General features: G+C 36.5%; 1 protein-coding gene across 3 annotated transcripts in view; it reads right to left on the bottom strand.

Moving 5' to 3' along the window:
- Positions 1 to 17,185, bottom strand: part of mpp7a (MAGUK p55 scaffold protein 7a) — a 272,588-nt gene extending 255,403 nt beyond the window's left edge. For 2 of the 3 annotated variants that reach the window (XM_022670298.2, XM_022670297.2), the window contains exon 1: positions 16,948 to 17,134. The gene's annotated coding sequence lies outside the window, so the exon portion shown is untranslated. The other variant, XM_049464563.1, reaches the window with a different exon arrangement.
- Between the last annotated feature and the right edge of the window lie 211 nt (positions 17,186 to 17,396).

Genomic DNA, 17,396 nt, shown 5'->3' with positions numbered 1-17,396 from the left:
ATTATTAAAATTAATCACACTAGTTCTTCCTAAGGCACAATTTTTTATAGTGGATATTTAAATGTGAATAAAAGAATGATTGTAAGAAATGTAAAAATGTATAAAAATCTCAGGATGTGTTTGGTATTGCACACATGCTCACAATGAGGGGGGATGACCATTTAAATGACCTGTGGAAAATACTGTATGTAATGGGCAGTATTCACTAATGTGTACACTGTCCCTTTAAGAGACTCGTATGCTAAGTGCCCGAACATGTGTGTGTAGCTACGCTAAAAGTGTATAGAACCAGAGTGTGTTCTGTGCTGTATCACAGAGACAGCAGGGCCGAGCTCCTTTCTGTTACTTATTTATTTATTTTATTTATGTAATTAACACCATAAATGTGCTTTGGTGCTGCATTAGCTCATGTATGAACTAATAAATAAGTGTAAATATATTGCCAGAGTGAGTCTGAGTGTTCAATCTGCTCCATGTGCTGCGTGTTTCACCTTCCCCAAAGCTCACTATCTGGGTCGGAGATAGAAATCTGAAGCGAGTCCGGCTCCAGAGAGTTACAACTGGACACCGCACATCCAGCAGCGCTAGCTGGGGTGCTCTTAACCGACTACAGGTCGATGATACTCACTTCTGAATGGGGAAATAGCGGTTAGCGGCTAATGCTAATGCTACTGACAGTCCTGTATAACACTGTACTGCAGTGGAGTGGCTTCTTTACTGCTCCTTAATACCTGACTGATAACAATTATACATAAGTATCACCAGCTTATAAGACGCATTTTCGATTTTTGGGAAATTTAAAGGATTTTAAGTGCACCTTATAGTGCGAAAATTGTGTTTTTTGTACAATATTGATCAATATTTCTTTGTTATATATAATATTTATTTACACTGGGAAGCAGGGTGCAGTGCATGGTGTGTAGAAATGTGTAGAATAGACACTGCCTCCTCTATTCCAGCTGCTGCCTGGAAATCAGGGCTCCACTTGTTTATGGCTGCTTTTGTTTAATAGATGAGGATTTTCCGAGCACCATCTCATGCATTATAACCACCTCTCGCTCTCTCCACGGCTCAGAGGTTAATAATTCAGCGATGTTGGGGGAAATGGGGAAAACAGGACTAAAATAAACCTGTATGTGTGTTACTGTGTTAGTCTGAGCTTATGGTTTTAAAATAGGCTGAAGAAACTCCCGTTCCGCACTCAACGCTGTATATCTGTTCTGATATAAACGATATATACTTACTCCGTGGAGATACGCTCCACATACAGCTCTGGAAAAAATTAAGAGAGCACTTCAGTTTCTGAATCAGTTTATCTGATTTTCATTTCTCCCAAATTCCAAATACAAAATGAAACAATGGCTGAAATAACAAAAAAAGATGCAGAGCTTTCGGGCCACAAATAATGCTCAGAAATCAGTATTTGGTGGAATAATCCTGGTTTTTAATCACAGATTTCATGCATCTTGGCATCATGTTCTCCTCCACCAGTCTTACACACTGCTTTTGAATGATAACTTTATGCCACTCCTGGTGCAAACATTGAAGCAATCTTCCTCTTGATTATATTCCAGAGGTTTTAAATTTGGTAAAATTAAAGAAATGTATATTTCTTATTTTTTGCAGAGCTGTACTAATACAGCAATATTTGAGTACTCCAGAGTATCTTAAGTATTTTGGAATGGAAATTACATTTACAAGTACGATATCCTGCTAAACCTCTTCAAAGAACTTTAACTATTTTCTTGTCACAAAACCAAAACAATGACTTTCGATACAATACCTGCCTAAATATCTCAATACTGATACTGAAACGATACCACAGCAAAACCCTAAAACAAAGAAATTTGCACGATGGGTTAAGTGTATAATTGACTCACTGAGTGAAACGGTTCACGAATCGAGTGCAAATTCGAATCAATGATTCTAAACATTGTTTATAAGCCCATGTGTTGATGTCAGGCTCTGAGCTGGTGTAAACAATAACACAGCCTTGGAGAGACGATACGAAGCTCTCCTCAGACATTGGATCATACTTCAGACTGGATTAGTATCTCAGGGGGACATCTGTGAAAAATATTTCACACTTCTACTCAGTGATAAAACTCCTGCATCCGGACTGCAATTGACAAAACTGGAGGACCAGTGAGTTTTTTGGCTTTCTCAAACGTGACACTGCGTTCAGTAGCTCCTCCATTTCCACTCGCTGTTGTGTTTACGTGGATCTCCGTGGAAACGTGCGCCCAAAGTGTAATTACGGTGCGCAGCAGTGGAAAAATAGCTGTTTTATTAAACGCGAGGAGATGAAACTCAGAGATGTGCCTCGGGACAGGACTAAAATTACCGGAGGAGCACGGAATTCAGAGAAAAAACAGTAGATAATTCAGCCTGTAATTTTCTCAGAGGACGTCTGAGAAAAACACATACATGGTCACTCTGGACGGGAATAAAATCACAGAGGATAAATTACCCCCCATAAAAGAGAAAATTACTCCAGAACCTGTTATTTTATTCCTGTCCAGAACAGCCGTGTACGTGTTTTTTTCAGACGTCCTCTGAGAAAATTACAGGCTGAATCATCTACTGTTTTTCGCTGAACTCATTTTTCGTGGTCCTCCGGTAATTTTAGTCCCGTCCGGACGCACATCTCTGAGTTTCGTCTCCTCGCGTTTAATAAAAGAAGAAAAAATAGCTATTTGTCCACTGCCACACACCGTAATTACACTTTGTGTGCACCACGGTTTCCACGGAGATCCACATTAAAAACACAACAGTGAGTGGAAATGGAGGAGCTACTGAACGAGATGTCATGTGACCGAGAAAGCCTAAAAATGCACTGGTCCTCCGTTTTTTTTTCAATTGTAGTCTGGATGCAGGAGTTTTATCACTAAGTAGAAGTGTGAAATATTTTACACAGAAGGTCTTGTGAGTGTGATGAATACTTTATTTTGTTAAGCATACAGGATTTGTTAGTATTCGGTCTCTTCATGTATTCGTTGAATCCCTAAATAACTACTAAACAACTAAATAAAGTCACATTATTACTTAGAAATCAATACGGACATCTTTAATTTTATCTAACTCTTCTAATTCTGTCTGTTTTTTTTTGCTCTCTATCTGTTCAGATCTGCTTCGGTCAGCAGTAATTACAGTGCGTGAGAAAGAACAGAACAGAACAGAGGAGAAAAGTAAAGAAACACAGAAAGTCACACTGTTCCTTTGTGGCTGGAAACGTGCTGATTTCGGACTATGTGCTGATGCTGAACATTTTTCTTCTGTTCGTTCTTTCTTTGCTCCGCTGGTTTCTTTCAGGTCCTGGAGTCGTGGAGCATGTGTCACTGTTTCTGTGTGTGTGGTGGGCTGTAATCGCCTCAGTGCGGGCAGCTGTCTGAGTGTGGCCTTGAGTGTGTCCTGCTGTGCTGCTGCTCTGAACAGTGGTCTGCCCTCAAGACCTCCCACATCTTAACGACACAGACCCCCGAACATCAGTCAACCAGCAGCCAGACCCCCAGGAGATACAGCATGTTTTAGCCTGGAGATCATATTTTTCTTTATTTCTTTATTTTATTTATTTTCTACATTGTAGATTAATATTAAAGACAGTAAAACTATTAAGGAACAAATATAAAATTATATAGTAAAAAGAGTTATTCCTCCACATTAATTCTCTGATCTAAACCTGATGAACTGAGATTGAGGTGATTTGAGGTGATTTAATTGGGATGAGCTGGAGCTTCTTTCACAGCGTGAAGGAAAAGCAGCAACTATTGTTCAGCACCTCCAGGAACTCCTTCCTTCAAGACGCTGAGAAAACTATTCCAGCTGACTCTCCCTCATGAAGACACTGAGATTAAAATCTCACCAAGTGTGTGCAGATCTGTCATCAAAGATAAATGTGCTACTTTAAAAGTTTAGTTTTAGTTCACGTGTTCCGGTATAGCTTTAACATACCTCTCATTATTAAATTTACAATGTAAAAAAAATGGTGCAACAGACTGAAGAGGCTGCAGAATTGATGGAATAAGATGGAAAGAAAAATAGAATTAAATAAAAGCTAATAGAAGCTAATTTCAGCTCCCCATCATAGAGGAATGAAGGGATGAAAAATAACAATGCATTGCTGCAGCACCTGTCCCCTTTTCTGAAGACATACGATAGAATACGTCATAAATGCCCGGCAAAAATTTGCCATGCTAGATATCTGACCCAGTCAGCGACTGGGAGTCAGGAGCAGCAGCTACATACTGCAAAGGAGTATGTCCAAAACGCACCCCCTGCTTTACCATAGCCAATTGTGGAGAGTCTGGCCATTTTCTGTCTTTCTGTCACCCTGTTATATCTGTAAATTACTGTTAAACTCCAGGAGGAGCTTTCGTCCGAATCCTTTATGTAGAATAATGTATTTTACTAAACAAACAAAAAAAAGCTAAGAAAGTGTGCCTGTATATGTTAGTTAGCCTACAGAAAACAGGTTTTACACTGTGAGCTGAATCTGGAGATACAGGTAGAGCATGTTTAAAAGGCTCATAACTGTAGTTCAAAACGATAAAACTCATGTCTGCAGTGCTAAAAATTTATAAAGTTCTGTGTCGAAAACATAAGTACATATATTTCAGTATAAAACTGATCAGACATTTATAAATTCTGATTTTGCTCAGTTGCTTCATGTGAACCCATTCATGTTGGACTCACTTTAAGTGCGTATTCTCCTCTATAGAGCTTCTCTGGCATGGCATCGCTAGTTCTGCCTAGTTAAACAGTTACCTACAGTTAGGGCTGCAACGATTAGTCGATATAATCGACAATGCCGATTATATAAATTTGTCAACTACAAATTTCATTGTCGACTAATCGGTAATTTGTTCTCCAAAAGTGCCCAAACAAACAGATTACATATTTACTCACTAAATATCAGAACTTTCAACATTTAAACAACATCTGCATATTTATATGGCTTTTAATCTTATGCTCAGCTGTTTCTATCATGTTATTTTATGTTAGAGATGGAGAACGTGGCAGAAACACTTGTTGACTAATTGATTAATCGAAAAAATAATAATCCGATTATTCGACTACCAAAATAATCATTAGTTGCAGCCCTACCTATAGTACTAAGTCAGTGCCTACGTAGGGAGCTGGCTGGGTTTTGAGACGGACCCACAGCACGTTGAAACAGATCTGTTGGTCAGAGTAAAAATAAACATGTAAAGACGTCCGCCATGACAGTTACTACGCTACCCAACACCTGAGGTATCAAACTTCAGAGATCCAGCGGCGCTGCCAGCCCACCTTATCCCCCTTTATCCTAATAGAACTGACAGGCGAGACTGATCCAGGATTAGCTCTGTTGCTCTCAGACACCTGAACTATACAGAACCAAACTTTACCGTATGCTGTCAATTTACTGTCACGCTACACCTCCTTCCCCAATCGTAACGTCCCAATGGGGCTTTTCCCTTACATCATACCAGAGTTTAACTTGAGCTTCAAGCTGACTCACTTACTAAACCTGGAGCTTCAGATAATCTCCTCAAATAAACACCTAAATAAATAGAAATATATATATTAAACCGGTTAGGATTCCTGCTGGTTCATTAAAATCAGCATTACACTCACTGTCCTCTCGAGGGTGGTCGATCACGTGACCCTATGATGCCACGCTGGTCCCAGCCAGCTGGGTACCTAGCGGCAGACCTGTGTAAGAAGTGGTACGTCAGCAAAGCTGCAGCACTATTGCTGTGTGTGCAGGAGCTGCACTGATCTGAACACCTGAGCTCTGACTCTGTGCTGAGGACACCAGCAACCTGCGCTCCTCAGAACTTCTCACTACCTTTAACAGCCCCCAAACTCCTCTCACCAGGACTGCACTGATCTTCACTTGCTCTCCTTTAGATACCTTCAAAATGCTGTATTTACAGTGGCAATAAAAAGTATGTGAACCCTTGTGTTAACGACCTCACAAAGGTTAATACAGGGGTGTCCAAACTACGGCCCACGGGCCATTTGAGTCCCGTTTCCTTTTTTAGAGCGGCCCGCGAGGTATTTTAGAAATAGAATGAAAGTTGGCCCGCTGTTAAGCAGGTTTTTATAATGTGAGATTCAAAGATTGAACGTTAGGTGTCAGAAACGGGCCAAAGAGTCTAAAAGCGGAGAGAGTGCGCATTTCTAGCGCAGAAAATCGGACCAAAGAGTCTAAAAGAGGAGAGAGTGCGCATTTCTAGCGCAAAAAAACGGCCCAAAGAGTCTAAACGCGGAGAGAGTGCGCATTTCTAGCGCAGAAAAACGGGTCAAAGAGTCTAAAAGCGGAGAGAGTGCGCATTTCTAGCGCAGAAAATCGGGCCAAAGAGTCTAAAAGCGGAGAGGGTGTGCATTTCTAGCGCAGAAAAACGGGCCAAAGAGTCTAAAAGTTGCCGTAATTAAGGAGTTTAATATTAAGAGACATCATGAAATGAAACATCAATTTGAAAAATCTTAGTTTACACAACACTGACAAAGAAAGTTAAAGATAATAAGCCAAGTAAAATGGTGTGTAAATGAAATAATCAGGAAAATGTATTATTTAAAGTGGTATATTTCATTATTTGTTTTATTTCAGAGTCTGTGGCCCGTGACTTCAAATATATTTCTCCTTCTGGCCCCCAACAAAAAAAGTTTGGACACCCCTGGGTTAATACATTAACATTATGTTTTCATCAAATGTTTGAAAGTAAAATGTTATCATTTTTTAAGTACAACATAGTGTACTTAAAAAAGAATGACTACTATGAAGTACACTTTTAGTTTAATGTAATTCAATATACCTCTAACATACTTATTTACAAATATACTTTTGTACATTTTTAGCAAAGTGTGTTAAAAACAGCTGTTACAGTAGTTAAAGCACTTAAAATACAATGTATCATGTAACTTTTTAGAAAGTAAATTAAATCACTACATTGGTACACTTAAAAATATATAAATTTAGGTATTACATTAATATAACATTTTAAAATATATTTCAATGATCTGAAATTATAATTAGGAAAATATAAATATAAGTAAATTTTAGGACACAGTGTTAAATAACATTTAAATATCAAATAAAAAAAAATAAGTAAATTTGTAACACACAAAAAACTGTAGTACAGTATATTAAAATATATTTTTATACCCAACAAAGTATACTAAAAGTGAGCTACTTACAAAAGACAGCAAAAAGAAGCATATTTGTACTTTCATGTAATTAGATCACATCTCTTTAACATCAATTCTTTAGTATTTCTATTTCTAATATACCTGGTGTATAATAGTGATATTATACTAAAGTTGTAATACTATATACTATATTAAATGTATTATAATTTTACTGTAAGCATATTTAAAATATGGGGTTACATACATGAAGTAGTGTATTTAAATATTTAAATGTTACTGTAAGTATATTTAAAATAGTTCCATTTTAGTACAGTTAAAACACTTAGCACAATTTAAGTAAGACTGTTGTACTACTTTCATACAATTAAATTATAATAAGTAAAAAAAAAAAGTTAAAAGGACATATTGACCCTTTACAATTGTACTGGCAAAATGTTTAGTGAACATTTTTGATTGAACTAACTATTTCTGTGTTACATCTGGTAACATGTAGAAACAAGGGAATTCCCTGTAGAGTAGTTTCACTTTAAACTAACAACCACTTCCCTAAACATGTGGTTAAATCACCTAAACCCACATAAAACCACCTAAAACCACCTAGTCCAGGGGTGTCCTGTCCAAAACTGATTGCTGATTGTTTAGAAATAAAGTCTCAAATGTGGGCAGGACAATGTGGACAAAACAATGTGGACAGCCCTGTCAATAAGGTAGAGGTGTGATATTATGATATTAGGGACATTCTCTATAAAAAAAAAAACAATACAGTCTATGTTGTACTTGTTTTGTTATTAAGTGTGGTGCTTTAAGGGTATGATTTATATTTGTAGTATAGATTGCTGCACTAAATATTCTGAATATTATATATTCTAGCACTGTGGTAGCTTTATGTTATATTTGTATTGGTTTATACAAAAAAGTAACTTGTAACTTGGGTCCACTCGGGTCTTGACTGCCACTAGGGGTGGGCAATATTATATAATATACAATATATCGTGACACAGAAATATCATGATATTAAAAATCCATATCGTGATAATAGGGCTGTTCTGTTGTAAAAGTAGTCTATTATTTACTGTGAAGCTTTAGGTGTATTTATTGTAAAAATTGTTTTAGTTTGCAGTTTATATGCATGCACTAAATATTCTGCAATATTATTTTGCTGCATTATATTATTTTATGCTATATTATTTATTTTGCCACATTATGATTATTCTGTTATACTATTATACTATGTTCCTGAAATGAATAAATTATTTTAGGTTTTCCTATATCGCCAAGTATATCGTTATCGCAAAAATACCCTGAAATATCGTGATATTATTTTAGAGCCATATCGCCCACCCCTACATGCCACTATAAACCATAAACTCCAAGCACCAAAAAAATCCATCCATCAGTTTTCTGTGAATCAGCTTAAAGAATTTTCAAGCTGTCAGGAATCACTTGCTTCTATGAGCCGTTTGGATGCTCCTCCCATATTGTGACATCACATTAAAGAAACCTTCATAGAACCACCCTGGCCCCGACCTTCACCCCAAGAGCCCCTCCCTCTAGAGCATTTGAAGAAACGACATTTTGGTTTGCTGATTGAAAACCTCAGAACAGTATACATCAAAAATAGCCAGCAGACTTCTTCTGAGGGAGGGATCTGTACCTACTGTCTGTCAGCAGACGAGGTTGATCTAATATCTTTCAAATAAAGAGTTTTGTGCAACTTTAAGAACATGTTTTGTATAAAACAGAGACCTATTCTAACTTCTATCTTCTGCAAAAAACAGGTATAATATATCCCCTTTTATATAGCCAATAAAATAGCAAGTACACAGCATCTCAAAAGGTCCTCTGTTCTTAATTCTTGTGAGGTAACTTGACAAGAATGTTATTATCAAGATTACAAGTGCATTCTTTAAGTTGAGTTGTAATTGTGAAACACCTTGTCTCTTCCTCTTCCTTCAAGAGAACTTTCTGACTCAGGACCAGCTGTTAGCACTCATGTAATCTCTGAAAGGCAGAACCAGGAAAACCCAGGAGGAATATTCTGCCCTTTTCAGCAGCCGGCCCTTCTGTTCCTGTTATGATAAGAATTATTATCAAAGCATTAAAAACTGCTGTGACTTTAGACAGCTTTTAGACAGACATTCCTTTAGTCTCCTTATTCTGTACATTTAAAATTAAATTTAAACAATAACCACAAAGAACTGTGCTTGTTGATATGATCACAATTAACCAATATTTGATTAATTAAACATTTTATATTGCTTAGTCGGCTCAGTGTATAAGTTTTAAAAGATGATAAAAACTACATAACCAATATCAGTTGAGATGAAAGACTCTATGAATCAGTATATGCATCAGTATATTTTATCTAATTTATCCCATTCTATCCATATTTTGCAAACTCCTTGACAGACAGACAGACAGAAATATATATGTGTATATATATATATATATATATATATATATATATATATATATATATAATATATAACAGGGGTCACCAACGTGGTGCCCGCGGGCACCAGGTAGCCCGCAAGGACCTTATGAGTAGCCCACAGGCCTGGTTTAAAAATAGCATTTTTGTTGCTATTCTTTTTTTTTATATATCACAGTTGCATTGGTGTAATTTTAGATTATATTTGATTAATATTAGCTTAGAGATAGCCTATAGTTTATATATTATTATACAATATAATGTAATATAATATGTAATATTGTCATTAATTATTAATAATAACATATAATTAAAGGTAAATTGAGAAAATTTGTAATTTCACGAGTGTGTATCAAACTGGTAGCCCTTCGCATTAATTGGTACCCAAGAAGTAGCTCTCAGGTTCAATAAGGTTGGTGACCCCTGATATATAATAATATTAAATAATAATTTTTTATTTGTTAATGCCTCATTGCAATAAGTGAGATATGTACATATATATCTCTCACTTATTAAAATTATGCATGAATATACTTATACTACTATATACTACTTATATACTAATATATATACATATATAGGTTTGGAGAGACATGTCATCTGCTGGTGTTGATCCACTGTGTTTTATTATCAAGTCTAAAGTCTGTGCAGTTTTGTTTTCCCACAAAATCTTACAGCACTTCATGCTTCCCTCTGCTACTGACAACTTTTATGGAGCTGCAGATTTCATTTTCCAGCAGGACTTGGCACACTGCCCACAGTACTGCCAAAAGTACCACTTGGTCTTATATAATATTCTAATTTACTGAGACACTTATTTTGGGGGTTTCATTGGCTGTAAGCCATAATCATCAACAATAAAAGAAATAAAGGCTTAAAATAGATCACTCTGTGTTTAATACATCTATATAATATATGAGTTTCACATTTTGAACTGAATTGGTGAAATAAAGTAACATTTTTTAAAAGATATTCTAATTTTTTTAGATGGCCCTCAATATATATACAGGTAGATAGATCGATAGATCGATAGATAGATCGATAGATCGATAGATAGATAGATAGATAGATAGATAGATAGTATATAAGTAGTATATAGTAGTATAAGTATATTCATGCATAATTTCAATAAGTGAGAGATATATATGTACATATCTCACTCATTGCAATGAGGAATTAACAAAAAAAAAAGTATTATTTAATATTATTATTTAGTTAAATTACATGATTATTATCAGTGACCCATGGAAATTCTAATATATTCACGTTAAACAATACAGTCAACTATAGACAAATAAATCTGGCTTAATACAAAATGTGCGAGAATGTACACAAGAAAAACCCTATCTCTATATTCACGCATTACTTTAGACAGTAAATAGTAAAACCTGTAAAAAAAATATATATATATATATATATATATGTTTTAGAATCTACATGGAGATAAAAAATGACAGTGCAATGCTAATTAAAACAATGAACAACACAATACTAAATAAACCAGAAAACTTCAAGTCTTTTTGATTGAGTGTAGATAAATAAACCTGTGATTTAACATGAGAGAACCAACTCCTGTGATAAGTAGTGATAAGTATAGCCCATTTCTATCCAATACACATCCCTAAAGGTGATCTATTTCTACTGAAGGACGGGGAGAGGAGGCTGATAAATTATGCAACAGTCAACCAGTAAATGCAGCGTTAGAGAGTCATGCCCAACGACTGTTCCTGGCACAGTGTGGAGGACCTGCCCGGGCAGAGAACTGCAGTACATCATGCAGAGAGAAGCACTGTTACCCACAACGCTACAACACTGAAGACAGTGGTGCAGCTAGAGACAACATGATCTCACATTTCTCAATGCAAAATCAGTTTTAGAAGAGAAAGGTGATTTCACAACAAGTCGAAAACAAGTATCACGATTCACACTGCAGTTTAGTGACTGAGCGACTAAACAACTTCACTACATTCTGTCATCAACACCTATGTGGGCGGAGTCTCCCTATTCTTCACACTGATTGGTTTGAAGAATTTTGTCCCTGCCAGAATCCAACTACCTTCAAGTACAGTAGAATAAGTGTAAAAGATTCCCCTCGGATTTACAGTTACAGTAGATACAGAATCACCAGCACTGTAATCTGTTGTACCCGTAGTGCTCTGTAATTAATCTACAGTTACAGTAGATACAGAATCACCAGCACTGTAATCTGTTGTACCCGTACTGATCTGTAATTAATCTACAGTTACAGTAGATACAGAATCACCAGCACCGTAATCTGTTGTACCCGTACTGATCTGTAATTAATCTACAGTTACAGTAGATACAGAATCACCAGCACCGTAATCTGTTGTACCCGTACTGATCTGTAATTAATCTACAGTTACAGTAGATACAGAATCACCAGCACCGTAATCTGTTGTACCCGTACTGATCTGTAATTAATCTACAGTTACAGTAGATACAGAATCACCAGCACCGTAATCTGTTGTACCCGTACTGCTCTGTAATTAATCTACAGTTACAGTAGATACAGAATCACCAGCACCGTAATCTGTTGTACCCGTAGTGCTCTGTAATTAATCTACAGTTACAGTAGATACAGAATCACCAGCACCGTAATCTGTTGTACCCGTACTGCTCTGTAATTAATCTACAGTTACAGTAGATACAGAATCACCAGCACTGGGGGGCGCCAAGTGGTCCAGCGGTCTAATGCGCTGCCACTATGAGCGGGAGGTCGCAGGTTCGAACCCCCGCTCATGCAGCTTTGCCATCAGCTGCCGGTGCTCAGAGGGAGCAAAATTGGCTCTGCTCCCTCTGGGGTGGGTAAATGGCGCTCTCTCCCCATTACACTCAAGGTGGCACTGGGCGGCACGAGGCGTCTGTGAGCGGATGAATCTGAGTCTGGAGGAAGAGTGGAGAGACACACAGTGCAAGTGAAGTTTCCACCAATCAGTGATGGTTTGGAGAGTCATGTCATCTGCTGGTGTTGATCCACTGTGTTTTATTATCAAGTCTAAAGTCAGTGCAGTTTTGTTTTCCCACAAAATCTTACAGCACTTCATACTTCCTTCTGCTACTGACAACTTTTATGGAGATGCTGATTTCCTTTTCCAGCAGGACTTGGCACACTGCCCACACTGCCAAAAGTACCAATTCTACTTTTCTGAGACACAGATTTTTGGGTTTTTATTGGCTATAAGCCACAATCATCAACAATAAAATAAATAAACACTTAAAATAGATCACTCTGTATTTAATCCATCTATATAATATATGAGTTTCACATTTTGAACTGAATTACTGAAATAAAGTAACTTTTCAATTATATTCTTTTTTGAGATGCACATATGCACATATATATATATATATATTTATAATATTTTACACTGAGTTCCTGAGAGAGACCTGTTGTTTCACTAATGTTTGTAGAAGCAGTCCCAGAATGCCTAGCTGCTGCTTTTATTAAACACCTGTGGATAAGCTGAATTCAATGATTTGGATGGGTGAGTGAATACTATATAGTATTACTTTACAGTATAGTGTACAGTAAGAATGGGATGTCCACTTGGGTTTGTATGTGCACGACTGTTGCACCACCACATTACAAACCATAAACATCAGCAAGGGGTTACACTACTAGTAACGTTCACCACAGAGAATACAGCGTTCCTCCAGTTACTCCACCTTCCACTTTTCCCAATGGAATTCCAAAACAAACACTCCCCTGCACTGCTGTTCAACAAGCACATTAGACACCGTCCCACCGGGACGTCCAGGAATCCCGCAAATTTAAAGCCCAACAGAGAGAAAGGAATGCAGAGTGGAGTTAAAGAGAACAGTCAGGAGCTCATTCACCTCAGCCTGAAGAGTTTACACACCACATCTCACTCTCTCACTCACTCTCTCACTCCCTCACTCTATTACTGAATCCATATATAATAAATGGGCATGTCCTCAATAATATTTAATAATGGTGGTGATGTATATTCTGTTATTTGTGTGTTTTATCCACATTATACAACATTGAACACTATTGTAGCCTGTAGGGGTGGGCGATATGGCTCTAAAATAATATCACAATATTTCAGGGTATTTTTGCGATAACGATATACTTGGCGATATAGGAAAACAGAAAAATAATTCATTCATTTCAGGAATATAGTATAATAGTATAACAGTATAATCATAATGTGGCAAAATAAATAATATAGCATAAAATAATATAATGCAGCAAAAAATATTGCAGAATATTTAGTGCATGCATATAAACTGCAAACTAAAACAATTATACAATAAATACACCTAAAGCTTCACAGTGAATAATAGACTACTTTTAAGACAGAACAGCCCTGTTATCACGATATGGATTTTTAATATCATGATATTTCTGTGTCACGATATATTGTATACGATATAATATTGCCCACCCCTAGTAGACAGTCATGCTTTAATAAACGATCACTACTTCAATAACTGTGACTCCATACACACAGTGTGCACAGACTATAGTAAAATAAAGAATAAAGTATATGTTTGCTAAACTATGATTAATTACAATATGTTGTCTTTAAAAGGGTATAATTGCTTTGCTTTTCTATGATATTCTATTATTGTTATGCCAGTGGCATTTAAGTGATCTTAAAATGTCAATAATATAGTTTATTGCAGCAATAAGTTCTGTAATAATTTCTTTTCTATCTTTTTTGAGTTCAGAAATCACAGTTCTCATGCATCTTGGCATCATGTTCTCCTCCACCAGTCTAACACACTGCTTTTGGATAACTTTAGGCTGCTCCTGGTGCAAAAATTGCTTCAATTAATGACCAATGCTTCAAAAACTGTGACAATATGTTGCTTTTAAAAGGAAATAATTGCTTTGCTATGCTATTTTATTATTGTTAAGTCAGTTGCATTAAAATGGTCTTAAAATGACAATAATATCTTTTATCGCAGCAATAATTATTGGTACGATATATTGTCCAGCAACAATTCATTTTGTGACAGGCCTAAAATATATTTTATGACTTTTGGGCATCAGGGAGCACCTATTATAATGCAGAAGACTCCTCCACCTACACTCTAAAAAACAGAGGTACGATATGAGTACTTTTTTGTACTCGAAGGTACACTCTTTATAATTGTACCCTCAAAGGTACAATATTGGTCTTTACAGGGTCAGATTTGTTCCCTCTGAAGTACAAAGTCATTTCTAACAGCAATAAGTACAAATTTGTACCATTTAACCTGCAGCCAAAGGGTACATTGAGTATTCTGCATCACTGTACTAATAAACTATATATATTTAAATTGCACATTTTTTAATTTGAAAGCCAGACAATTTTGTATCATCAAGTTTTTGAGCCATATTTAGTTGATGATAATGTTTATAATCTTTATAATCTTTACTGCCACAAAAACCATGGGTACAAAAAAGGACTTTCACTGAAAGGTACTTTTTTGTGCCTCAATATAAGGTACAGCCCCAGCGACAAGCTTTGTACTCTTTTAAGTACAAATCTGTACTTATATTTCTTAGAGTGTATATCTTCCATGATAGGTGGAATCTCTGCCCTTTATGACTCTTTGACCTAAATGAACTGGGTGTGTTAACACTACTAAACATTGCATTGCTGCTGTAGGACTGCTGCCAGGTCCTGCGCTTAATGCCTGTTATCCCAGGAGTCAACAAAATAAAGATTATTCCTCCTAATAACTGGGAACAAGCTACTATTACTACTGAGTACATATATATAGTCATGTTACTACATTCTGAGCAATGTGATTCAAACTGGCACTTAAAGGTACCAAGTCTAAATGAATCATAGCAGTAAATACAGTAGTATAACTTCAATAAAATGCCAAAGAAACAGTATATAATTGGTGTTTTTTTGTTAAAAGCTGGTTATCAGCGATAACACTGAGAAAAGGGTGAATAAAAGTGTCTAAAACTTGATGTTAAAGAGATATAATTCAGTGCGCCATTAATAAAAAAACATGAACTGTTTAAAAACAGAAGGGGTCATTTTAGCTTCACACTTTCATCATCATAATAACTAGAAAAAGACACAGAAACTCAGAGAACTCTGTAACTATTCAAAGTAGAAGTTCTTTCTTTTCTTTAGATTAGAAATTACAGATGAAGCCAGAGAGCGGTGAGTACTCTTTCCTACACCTTCAAATAAAGACTCTTAGAAACTGGAGAAAAAAAAAACTGCTACAGGAAGACGTCTGGCTGACCCACATGGAAACAACAGCATGTCCATATATCAGGGGTGTGCCATATTGTATCGTACGCAATAATATCACCAACATTTCCTTTTTATATCGTAAATGATATTATACCCTAAAATATCGTGCCATATCACCCACCCCTAATTATCACATCAGGGTACTATTTATTGTTTTTGCTGTTTTTAGCAAAAGAATCATTCACACTGTTCTCATTTCCCATGCTATATCTATTAGAGACAGATTATATCTGTCCAGTTTCATTTGATATACTTTAATCCTGGATATAGGAAAATATTTGGAGCGCATTATTAGTAAAATTGACTTCTGTAAAAAATCTGGTTAAATTCTTGTATTTTTTTTAATATGTCAGTTAGGAGTGTGCCGTATCATATCGTATACAATAATATAACTTAATTTTCTCTTTGTTGCAGTAGTGAATTCTCGAAATGAATTCTTTGTCATATCGCAAAGAGTATCGTTATCTCGAAAATACATATAGTATACAATATATCATAACACAGAAATATCGTGATATTAAAAATCCACATTGTGATAATAGGGCTGTTCTCTCTTAAAAGTAGTCTATTATTTACTGTGAAGCTTTAAGTGTATTTATTGTATAATTGTTTTAGTTTGCAGTATATACATACTACATGCTGAGCAATGTGATTCAAACTGGCACCCAAAGGCACCAAGTCTAATTGAATCATAGAAGTGAATAGAGTGGTTTAACATTGCTAAAACACCACATAAACAGTATATAAGTTGGTGCTTTTCGTTAAAATCTGGTTATCAGTGATTACATTGAGAAATAAAGTGTGTAAAATGTCTAAAACTTATATATAAGAGATATAACTCAGTGTATTGAGACGAACCGAGTCCTGGACTCTACTCACTCTGTCAAGTGCACTCAGTGCTCCTGCTGCTACTGACCCAGGCACAACAAAACAAACCCAGCCACATGAAAAGAAAGCGAGGGCGAGTATTAAAGCCTTAAAGGACTCTGCTCTGCTTCAGAATAACTCGCTCAGCGCTGCTGCACAGTTTTAAACTCCTCTGAACAACAGTAGAGCTGAGCTCGGCTTTATTAAAGTGGTTTAAAGTACTGTAGAAATGTATAGAAGTGAACATGAGCTGGATTTACTCACTGTGAATAGTAATAGGAAAACGCCGGCTCAACTCAAGTCTCTCCGTCCACTTCTTTAGCTAAATTAATCCACCACGGCCGAGTTTCAGCAGCTAAAATCCTCCAAATCCCACGAATTCCCTTTAAAAACACTTAAAAACTAAACAACTCCAGTGTTTATTTCAGCACGCTCACTCACACTGCGCAGAACTTACGCTGCTTCCACAACCACAGCGCTGCTGCTGCTTCAGCCTGCGTCCCGCGGAGAGGCGGGAGGAGGTAATCCCGTCTCTGATTGGCTCTCGGCTCTAAAGAGGGCGGGACTTCAGCGAAACCCCGTGATTTTATTGGCTGAAGCGCAATCGATCACTGGCCACACCTGTCCCTATTCTAAACAAGAGGAGGGGGTCATATCAGTCCCATGATCGAGTCCCATTCACTCGGACAGAAGTTTAAAGTTTATTATAGGTC

Source organism: Astyanax mexicanus, chromosome 15, assembly GCF_023375975.1.
Source record: "Astyanax mexicanus isolate ESR-SI-001 chromosome 15, AstMex3_surface, whole genome shotgun sequence".
NCBI classification, from domain to species: Eukaryota; Metazoa; Chordata; class Actinopteri; order Characiformes; family Acestrorhamphidae; genus Astyanax; species Astyanax mexicanus.
This window is presented reverse-complemented; position numbering and strand designations above follow the sequence as displayed.